This window comes from Galeopterus variegatus, unplaced genomic scaffold (assembly GCF_000696425.1).
Source record: "Galeopterus variegatus unplaced genomic scaffold, G_variegatus-3.0.2 Scaffold5848, whole genome shotgun sequence".
Lineage (NCBI taxonomy): Eukaryota > Metazoa > Chordata > Mammalia > Dermoptera > Cynocephalidae > Galeopterus > Galeopterus variegatus.
In genome coordinates, this window is record NW_007731959.1 from 75,328 (window position 1) to 85,174 (window position 9,847).

The following is a 9,847-nucleotide window of genomic DNA, read 5'->3' on the forward strand; positions in this document are numbered from 1 at the left end:
TGATGACAACACCAAGTCAAGGGTTAAGATCCCCTTACCGGTCATCTTTTTTTTTTTTTTCCTTTTTGTCTTTTTTCGTGACCGGCAATGGATCGCAACCCTCAGTGTCGCGCCCGTACCGGACCGGGACCGGCTACGGGATCGCAGCCCTCGGTGTTGCACCCGCACCTCGCTCAGCCAGTGAGTGGCCGGTCTGTATGTGGGATCCGAACCCTCGGCGGGAGCGCCGCCGCGCTTCCCAAGCGGCGTACTGTAGCAGTGCGCCACTGGGCCAGCCCTACCGGTCATCTTTTTGAAAAAAAAAAAAAAAAGCCCCAGGTGGTGACATGCGTGTTAGCCTTGGAGAAGTGCTGGTCTAGACTGCATTTATTTGTGTACTCCTCACTGTCCCCATCACTGAAAAATGGGTAGTGACATACATTTTTAATAGATGGTTCCTGATTGCTTCAGAGTAACAGGCCATCCAGGCTGCACTCTCAGACTCGCCCCTCTCCCAGCATCTTGATGCAGGCAGAGCACAAGGCCTGTGCTGTTCATATGCAGTTGGGTTGGCATTCTTTTCCCAATAGAGAAGCCTTGTACTAAAAATCTCAGCCATTCTCACAAGGTGAGAACTGGGTCTTAACACCATTCAGGAAACTCACATGTGTAAATCTGCCATTTGCCAAATGCTTTCAGGGGGGTCATTACAGCTGCTCCTCACAACAGAGATAGGCATTGTCCCCACTCGGTAAACTGCGAAACCGAGGCTCCGAGAGGGTGTGGATCTTCCACCAAGGTCCTGAAGTTACTACAGGTGCTAGAATTTGGGTGGCTTCTGAATTGTTAAACTGGTGCTTTTTCCAAATTGCTCAGAGCCACAGTGCCAAGGACCTGAAGGTAACCAGAGCAGCAACAGCCAGAGAGACTTTTCACTGGCTTCAAAGGACACAGCCACAGTTCTCACCCAGCCTGTTCGGTTTCTGCTGGGGTTGAACCCCAGACACAGCTGCATTTCAACCACAGGCTTCACTAGCTCCAGCTGGCTCTACCCTAGCCCACTGTGCACACTCTGCCTGGGGAGCCTTGTGATGCAAGTGGCTAAAACAGTAAACTATGATATAGTGTATTTTGATTAATCTGCTCTTCCTAGTATTAGGATGCCCATATGTCCTAGTCCTGGAGTAATAATTTATAGCACGCTCAAAAGAGTCCAGCTTGGGCAATAAATTACAAGGTCGACCTACCCAGTACCCAGGGGGAGGTGTGAGGAGTGGAGCCGGCTGGCAAGGGGTGCACACAGCTCCAGCACAAACCACAAGGTGTCTGGAAGAAGACTAAGAATACTCCTTGTAGGTAAATGGGAAGGAGTAAACTCTGGTCATTCACTCAAATGTTTCCCAAGATCACATAAGCCGCAGCACACAAGCTTTAGAATTCATTGTCTTTGTTTCTCAAAAAGCTTCTGATCTAGGAGAGAGAACATGAGTGTGCCATGGGCATTATTAGAGGCAGGAAACAGCAGAAGTGAATTGGAAAAAGCAGTTAGACAGGCCTAGAATTAATTGAAAAGGCAGGAGGTAAAAGGGGAAATGGAGGTGAGGGGCCTTGAAAGACAACCTAAGACATGACAAGAGGCTGCTGGGTCCTGACACAACCCAAGATATCATTTGGAAGGTCAGCCTGCAGTGCTGTATGCTGGGCTGAACGAAAGTTGGAAGCAGGGAGACTGGTGGGGGCCACGCCAGTCCAGGTACAAGGCAAGCAGGGAGCAAACCAGTGTGCAGGAAGGAAACGCAAGCACAGGATTCAAGAGGTGTTTCAAATAAAGAATTGGTAACAAATTAGAATGAGGCCAAAGAAGGCAAATTTAAAATGATCACAAATGTTTCGATTTTTAGGAGATGCCAGCTCAAGTATTTAGGGGTGAAGTGCCATCATGTCTGCTGCTAACTTACCAGTGGCTCCAGAGTAAATATATCTACATACACATACAGATAAAGCAAATACAGCAGAATTTAACAACTGCTGACTCATGGTGACTGGTAATTAGTAGCTATTGGCCTAGTCTTTCAACTTTTCTGTATGGTTGAAAATTTTTCATATTTAACAGTTGAGGAAAATTTTGCTTTTAATTCCACAGACATAGGGGTGGGGAGGGTAGTCACAATCACAAGATTTTATACCCACAAAGTCTGAGGTTCTAGATGGCATGATGGAGCTATCAAGCAATCAGCTGGGAATGCGATGTAGGTAGATGTGAAAGTCATCTAAATGCAGGTACCGACTCCAGCTAGGTGTGGAGATCACTCAAAAAAAAAATGGAGGTGGGGGAAGGGAGAGCGAAGCCTTGTAACACCATGATCAAGGGTTCAAATCCTGCACTGGCCAGCTGCCGCCCCCCCCCAAAAGTGTGGGGCGGGGGGAGAGGGAAGAACAGATCTTTGGAAAAGTCTCAATTAGAGGCAGGAAACAGCAGAAGTGAATTGGAAAAAGCAGTTAGACAGGCCTAGAATTAATTGAAAAGGCAGGAGGTAAAAGGGGAAATGGAGGTGAGGGGCCTTGAAAGACAACCTAAGACATGACAAGAGGCTGCTGGGTCCTGACACAACCCAAGATATCATTTGGAAGGTCAGCCTGCAGTGCTGTATGCTGGGCTGAACGAGAGTTGGAAGCAGGGAGACTGGTGGGGGCCACGCCAGTCCAGGTACAAGGCAAGCAGGGAGCAAACCAGTGTGCAGGAAGGAAACGCAAGCACAGGATTCAAGAGGTGTTTCAAATAAAGAATTGGTAACAAATTAGAATGAGGCCAAAGAAGGCAAATTTAAAATGATCACAAATGTTTCGATTTTTAGGAGATGCCAGCTCAAGTATTTAGGGGTGAAGTGCCATCATGTCTGCTGCTAACTTACCAGTGGCTCCAGAGTAAATATATCTACATACACATACAGATAAAGCAAATACAGCAGAATTTAACAACTGCTGACTCATGGTGACTGGTAATTAGTAGCTATTGGCCTAGTCTTTCAACTTTTCTGTATGGTTGAAAATTTTTCATATTTAACAGTTGAGGAAAATTTTGCTTTTAATTCCACAGACATAGGGGTGGGGAGGGTAGTCACAATCACAAGATTTTATACCCACAAAGTCTGAGGTTCTAGATGGCATGATGGAGCTATCAAGCAATCAGCTGGGAATGCGATGTAGGTAGATGTGAAAGTCATCTAAATGCAGGTACCGACTCCAGCTAGGTGTGGAGATCACTCAAAAAAAAAATGGAGGTGGGGGAAGGGAGAGCGAAGCCTTGTAACACCATGATCAAGGGTTCAAATCCTGCACTGGCCAGCTGCCGCCCCCCCCCAAAAGTGTGGGGCGGGGGGAGAGGGAAGAACAGATCTTTGGAAAAGTCTCACATCTAGGGGTAAAAGGAAAAAGGGCTGGCCAGTTAGCTCACTTGGTTAGAGCACAGTCCTGATAAAATCAGGTCAGGAGTTGGGATCTCCATTCCGGACAGCTGCCCCAAAAAAGGGGGGGGGAGACAAAAGAGAAAAATCTGGTAAAGTCTGGTATAATGGAACCCCAGGGATGGAAGAGGGCATGGTTGACCATATTAAATAAAGGTGACAGGTCAAAAGGAGGACCAAGACTGAGAAAACGCCAGTGAACAACACAGTGACTAGGAATTCTCTAGCCATAGTGACCTGCACCGGAGCCGTCCATCTAGTGGCGCAATTGGCCAAGTGGAAAAGGGTAAAGGGGTGAGCAGGTGGTGAGGAATAGAGGCAGACACCCACTCCCACCAGCAGGGGGCTGCAATGCCCCAAGCTCCATGCGGGTAAGCAGAGATGCTTTCTTCCTAGGCATGAAGATGATGTCATCAACCTTGAGGGCCCTCAAAATCCCTTAAGTAATTAAACAGTCAGAAATAGACAAATACGGGGATGCTTTCAGCACTGCATATCTCAAGTCCTGATGTTCCCCGAGGCCACGAGACATACTTTTGTGTCTATATACTCCCCCCCACCAACCCACACTTAAGGGGCCAGTGAATAGAGTCCAGCGGATATGCCCGTCAAGGTAGCCACACCAGCCCTCATCCCGGCCGCAGCTCCCAAAAAAGGATCAGAATTAAAACGAGGAGGAAGAATAGCATTAGAGTTGCTGAGTAAGAAAGACAATTTTCACTTGCAGGATGCAAATGAAGGACACTCTTTTTAAGGGTGCTTGCTGGAAACCTCGCTGTAAGTGCTAGCTGGGAGGTTTCATTTTATTGTTGGGTTGACTGACTGCCTCCCCCCGCACCCCAAGTATGACTCAGTATTTCAATTTTTTTTAAACTTTAAATTGTCATAGTCAGACTGTTTCCCAGCTATAGCTATGTTATCAATTTAAACCAAAAGTGACCTGGCAAGCGTCTTACTCCTTTGATCTAGCTGAAGAATACTGAATACTGCCGTGGTCTCTCAAAATATGCAAACCAAAAATCTCCCAACCAAATAACCAACCAGATTTAACCCAAAAAGGACATTCATTCCAATACTTATTGTCCAGCTGAATGCTTCTGAGTGGTATATCATTTGCCCACAACACCACTCCTGCCCTCCTGCCCTCTGGTCTGATTTCCACCCATCCCAGCATCCTTCCTCCCTCCTCACCTATGCCACTGAGACTTGGAACTGTTTAAAGACTGGATGATTAATGCTAACCACAGGGTGTGTGTGATTCATGTTTATTAGGGTGCTCAGTCAGGTATTGTAATGATCTATGAATCCTGAACTTAAATATGCTCAGGTGAGAACACATTTACTTCAATTTGTATTCAGGTTCCTCCACTTATCAGCAATGTGACACTGGGTAAGCTACTTAACCTCTCTGTTCCTCAGTTTCCTCCTCTGAAATATGGGGCTAATACTAGTACCTAATTCACAGGGTGGCTGTGAGCATAAGTTTAACAAATAAAGCATTTAGAGTGCCTGGCACATAGTGAATAGTATATAATGTTTGCTCTTCTCATTATCTTAAAATATAAAAGAATACTCTACCATCCTTGTAATTCATAATCTCATTACCTGTCTTTTTGGAATTCCAGCAGATAACTTCCAGACTCTGGAAAGCACACATTAGTATATATAAATTCATTCCACTCCTCTCCTGGAGATTGGCAGGTGTTACTTTTTTTTTTTTTCAAAAGATGACCGGTAAGGGGATCTTAACCCTTGACTTGGTGTTGTCAGCACCACGCTCACCCAGTGAGCTAACCAGCCATCCCTATATGGGATCCGAACCCGTGGCCTTGGTGTTATCAGCACCACACTCTCCCGAGTGAGCCACGGGCCGGCCCCAGGCAGGTGTTACTTTAAATGTGCATTACCGAGTTTCTTTTGTTTGGGCAGTTGGCGGTATGGGGATCCAAACCCTTGACCACGGTGTTATAACACCACGTTCTAACCAACTGAGCTAACCAGCCAGCTCCTGAATAAAGTAAAAAAGGCATGAAGTTCATAAGTATTTCTAGAAGAGGCTTAATAAAGTCAAGTCCATAATCCACCTGGGCACTAGCAACAACATGATCAATTAGGAACACCACTGAAACAAACCCCCCCGGACCATCTTTTGCTTCCCAAAGTGCCTCTTTGGTGTAGCAGCACCCTTTGATGCACAGAAGTGACCACCTGAAGGGTCAGGGCTGGCTCTGTCTGACAAACATCAGAATGATGTATGATAATAACAAAGTGGCCATCCCAGGCACAACTGGGCCACACCTCTGGTTATTCCATTCATTCAAGCTCACGTCAGGGGCTAGAAAGACAGACCTCATATTTCATTGGAGAGAAAATGAGGCAGTGACTTGGCAAGAGTCATTCAGAGTAGGTGCCAGCTAAGAAGAGCACCCAAGGGTTTTGACTTCTCATAACAGTACAAAACACACACCTTTCATCTGGGGAAAAGTACCCCCTGAGTCAGGAGGCAAGCAGACAGAGGCACCATCAAGGCGTTGAGGCCCAGGAGATACAAGGGGAAAAACGAAGGGGCAAAGAACAAAATCACAGAACAGCTGTTAGAGTCTAGAAGCACTGTGATCTTATCTGAATAAAATGCAATTTAGACACACTTAGTCTGTATCTTGGTTAACCTTACATAACTTCTTCCTATTACATCACTAAGAGCTTTTAATGGGTCCAGCACCTGGGCAAGGGAGACAAACTTCACGTGCTATGATGCTACACCTAAATAGCTTTCCCCATAGAAATGCTGGTCTGAGTAGGAGCCAAAAATAAACTGAAAAGCCAATTCCTGAGAGACGTGTCATCAGGGATGCTTCACACACACACACACAGCTTCACAAGAGCAGGGTGATCACTGACAGCTTTAATTTAGAAGCTTTATATCTCAAACCTGGCAAGACCCTGCATGCTGTGGCAACTTAAAAGACAATGCACAAGGGACGGGAAAGCAAAAGAAATCTAAAGCATGAACAGGATGCCTTCAACAGGAGAGCTGAACTTGTACTGAAGACAGCAGTCCTGCTCCCTTGATCACAGGGGCCATTCTGTCCAGCCATGACAGGGGAGGCCAGAGAGACCCACCACATCTAGCCAGTGCTCAAGAAGGTTTAAGAGGCTTCGGCATTTGGTTTTATTTCAAAATTTTACTCAAAGGATGGCCAGTGATGGGGCAGGGGCAAGCCTCCTCAGAGATCTGTGGCCAGATGGGAAGAGTCTCAAGGGTATAAATGGGCTACCATGCAGAAGGGGTCAAGAGACTGGGGAGAGGCAGGAGCATATAAGAGACACTGACTGCTGGCTTCTTTTAAGTCCTAAAGAAGCTTAATTTTGGCTGCTAGAAACCTCAGGAACATGACCATAAGTTCCACAGTTGCATGGAAGAACTTAGTTTATTTCTGTTGCTAATTTTCATGGAGGTGGCAGGGAAAAGGTAGGACTGGCTGCCCAGTCTCTTCATCTCTTTGTAAGTTTGTTCATTAAAAAATTAAAAGAGGGCCGGCCTGTGGCTCACTCAGGAGAGTGCGGTGCTGATAACACCAAGGCCCTGGGTTCGGATCCCATATAGGGATGGCCGGTTAGCTCATTGGGTGAGCGTGGTGCTGACAACACAAAGTCAAGGGTTAAGATCCCCTTACCGGTCATTAAAAAAAAAAAAAAATTAAAAGAAATTAAGAGACTAATATTAAGCCTTTACTCACTACCCTCCAACTTAACATGAAATCTACAAAAATACTCCACAGCCTAGGGAACATAACACATTAAATGGACACTACTGAAAAAAATCGAATTAAAAAAAACCCCAATAGGTGGCAGCTTTAAAAAAAATAATATGTTTCTCAGGGCTGGCCAGTTAGTTCAACTGGCAGAGCATGGTGCTGCTGGTAACACCAAAGTCGTGGGTTTGGATACCTGTACCGGCCAGATGCCAAAATAAATAAATTTCACAAAACTATCAGTACATTATTCTTTCAATAACTGAGTTCTCAAATCTCATAAATAGATTAGTGATGAAGTGGATATCAGAACCTAAATACTAGTCTTGGTCTAATGGTCTTTTCTTTACAGCACACTGTAACCTCGACGTAATTTATAAGGAGTGGGAGTTGAGAAGGAAAATCTCCCTAAACCATAGTGCTGCAAAGATCCCAGGACCAACCCTACCACCTTAGTCCATGACCAGGAGCAAAGCAGGAGACATTCGGCTGACCAGGGTCATCTGTGCCTATAAGCTCATAGTAACGGATATAAACTAACCCCTCCCACCAACACAAACCTATTCTCAAGTCCTAAAAGAACTGGGTCTTGCCACCCATTAAATGGGTGCTACACTACCACTTCCTTGGAATTCTTATGCCCCTTGGCTACCCAAGGGTTTTGACTTCTCATAACAGTACAAAACACAAACCTTTCATCTGGGGAAAAGTACCCCCTGAGTCAGGAGGCAAGCAGACAGAGGCACCATCAAGGCGTTGAGGCCCAGGAGATACAAGGGGAAAAACGAAGGGGCAAAGAACAAAATCACAGAACAGCTGTTAGAGTCTAGAAGCACTGTGATCTTATCTGAATAAAATGCAATTTAGACACACTTAGTCTGTATCTTGGTTAACCTTACATAACTTCTTCCTATTACATCACTAAGAGCTTTTAATGGGTCCAGCACCTGGGCAAGGGAGACAAACTTCACGTGCTATGATGCTACACCTAAATAGCTTTCCCCATAGAAATGCTGGTCTGAGTAGGAGCCAAAAATAAACTGAAAAGCCAATTCCTGAGAGACGTGTCATCAGGGATGCTTCACACACACACACACAGCTTCACAAGAGCAGGGTGATCACTGACAGCTTTAATTTAGAAGCTTTATATCTCAAACCTGGCAAGACCCTGCATGCTGTGGCAACTTAAAAGACAATGCACAAGGGACGGGAAAGCAAAAGAAATCTAAAGCATGAACAGGTTGACTTGGTGTTGTCAGCACCACGCTCAGCCAGTGAGCAAACCGGCCATCCCTATGTGGGATCCGAACCCGGGGCCTTGGTGTTATCAGCACCGCACTCTCCCGAGTGAGCCACGGGCCGGCCCCGCCACAGAACCCCTTTACAGTGTGGCACGAAGCCCTATTCCTCTTTTGCCTTTGTCTCCCAGTATGTAAGAAACCCAGATTAACTTCTAACGTGCCCTCCCCTGAAATCAGACCTCTCAGCCTCCCAGGGACCTAAAACAGTACAGGCCTGATTTCTGCTTAGAAATGTTTTCTTGAAGGGGAGAGGAAGGAGAGGAAAAAGGGGTGTGAGATACAGGAGCGTGTGTATGAGTGTGAATCACTGATAGGAATTTACACTCAGGAAAACAAGCCACCAAACCAACTCTGGTTCAAGGCTTCAGGTTTATGATGATAAACCCCTTTGTTTTGTAAAACTGCTATATTTACTAACCTCACCCCAACACCATATGGGAGTCTCATGTTTGCTTAACAGCCTCAGGTCAAGAAAAGCCCTTCAAGTTTCCAAACTGGTGTCTGTCCTCTATCCATGGTTCTATAACATTTTTTTTTTCAAGGAGTCAAAATGCACTTAGGCGTCATCCATCCCAGTCGCAGCTGTCAGAATCTCTCCCAGTACTATTAATATCATGGCTCTGATCGTTAACGATTTACTCACAAAGTTCCCCGCAGCAATTAAAATGAGGCAGCAAGGTAAAACAAAAAAAGATTATGCTTCACCATATCGCGTTCTGTAATCTGGTGAACTTCTCGGGTTTTCATGTCGGCCGGGATTTTCACCTCTATCTTTGTTTTGGAATGCCCCCAGCCCCTCCCTGCAGGGACCCGGCCCGGCCTGGCTTTCTGCACGCACAATGCAGCATGCAGCTCCGAGGGGGTCAGCAAAACGCCGCACTGGTGTGAGGCCGAACGCGCCTCAGAGCCTGAGGAGACACCCCTGGGAGTCGCTCCCCGCCTGTGATCTTGAGGCCGACCACAGCACAGCACGGCTTGGAAGTCCCCTCAAGTAGGGAAGCCCAGGGCCCGGTCCCAGGTCAGCAGTGCCCGGCTGGCGTGTGCGCCCAGGGCTGGTGCAATGACTTTGCACGGAGCGTACCCTGTGCTGAGGCTGTCCCCCACCCCGGCCACTGCAGTGGCACCACTCCGGGCAGTGCCCTGACCGCCGTCCCTCCCCGGCCCGGGCTCTGGCCGCTCGCCCCCTCCTCCCTCAGCCCCAGCGGGCCCCCGGCGCACCTTGGTCTCCTTCACATGCTGCTTGACGCCCTCCGGGTACCACTGGACGCGCACGTAGCCGCGGCGCAGCGGGCTGGCCCGGCCCTCCTCGTGGCCCGCGCCCCCGGCCTCGGAGCAGCCCGAGCTGCCA

General features: G+C 47.2%; 1 protein-coding gene across 1 annotated transcript in view; it reads right to left on the reverse strand.

Moving 5' to 3' along the window:
- The window catches only part of UBE2O (ubiquitin-conjugating enzyme E2O), a 52,715-nt gene extending 42,887 nt beyond the window's left edge, over positions 1-9,828 (reverse strand). The window contains exon 1 of the mRNA XM_008590111.1: positions 9,718-9,828. The gene's annotated coding sequence lies outside the window, so the exon portion shown is untranslated. The remainder of the gene's footprint in view (positions 1-9,717) is intronic.
- Positions 9,829-9,847: the final 19 nt, after the last annotated feature.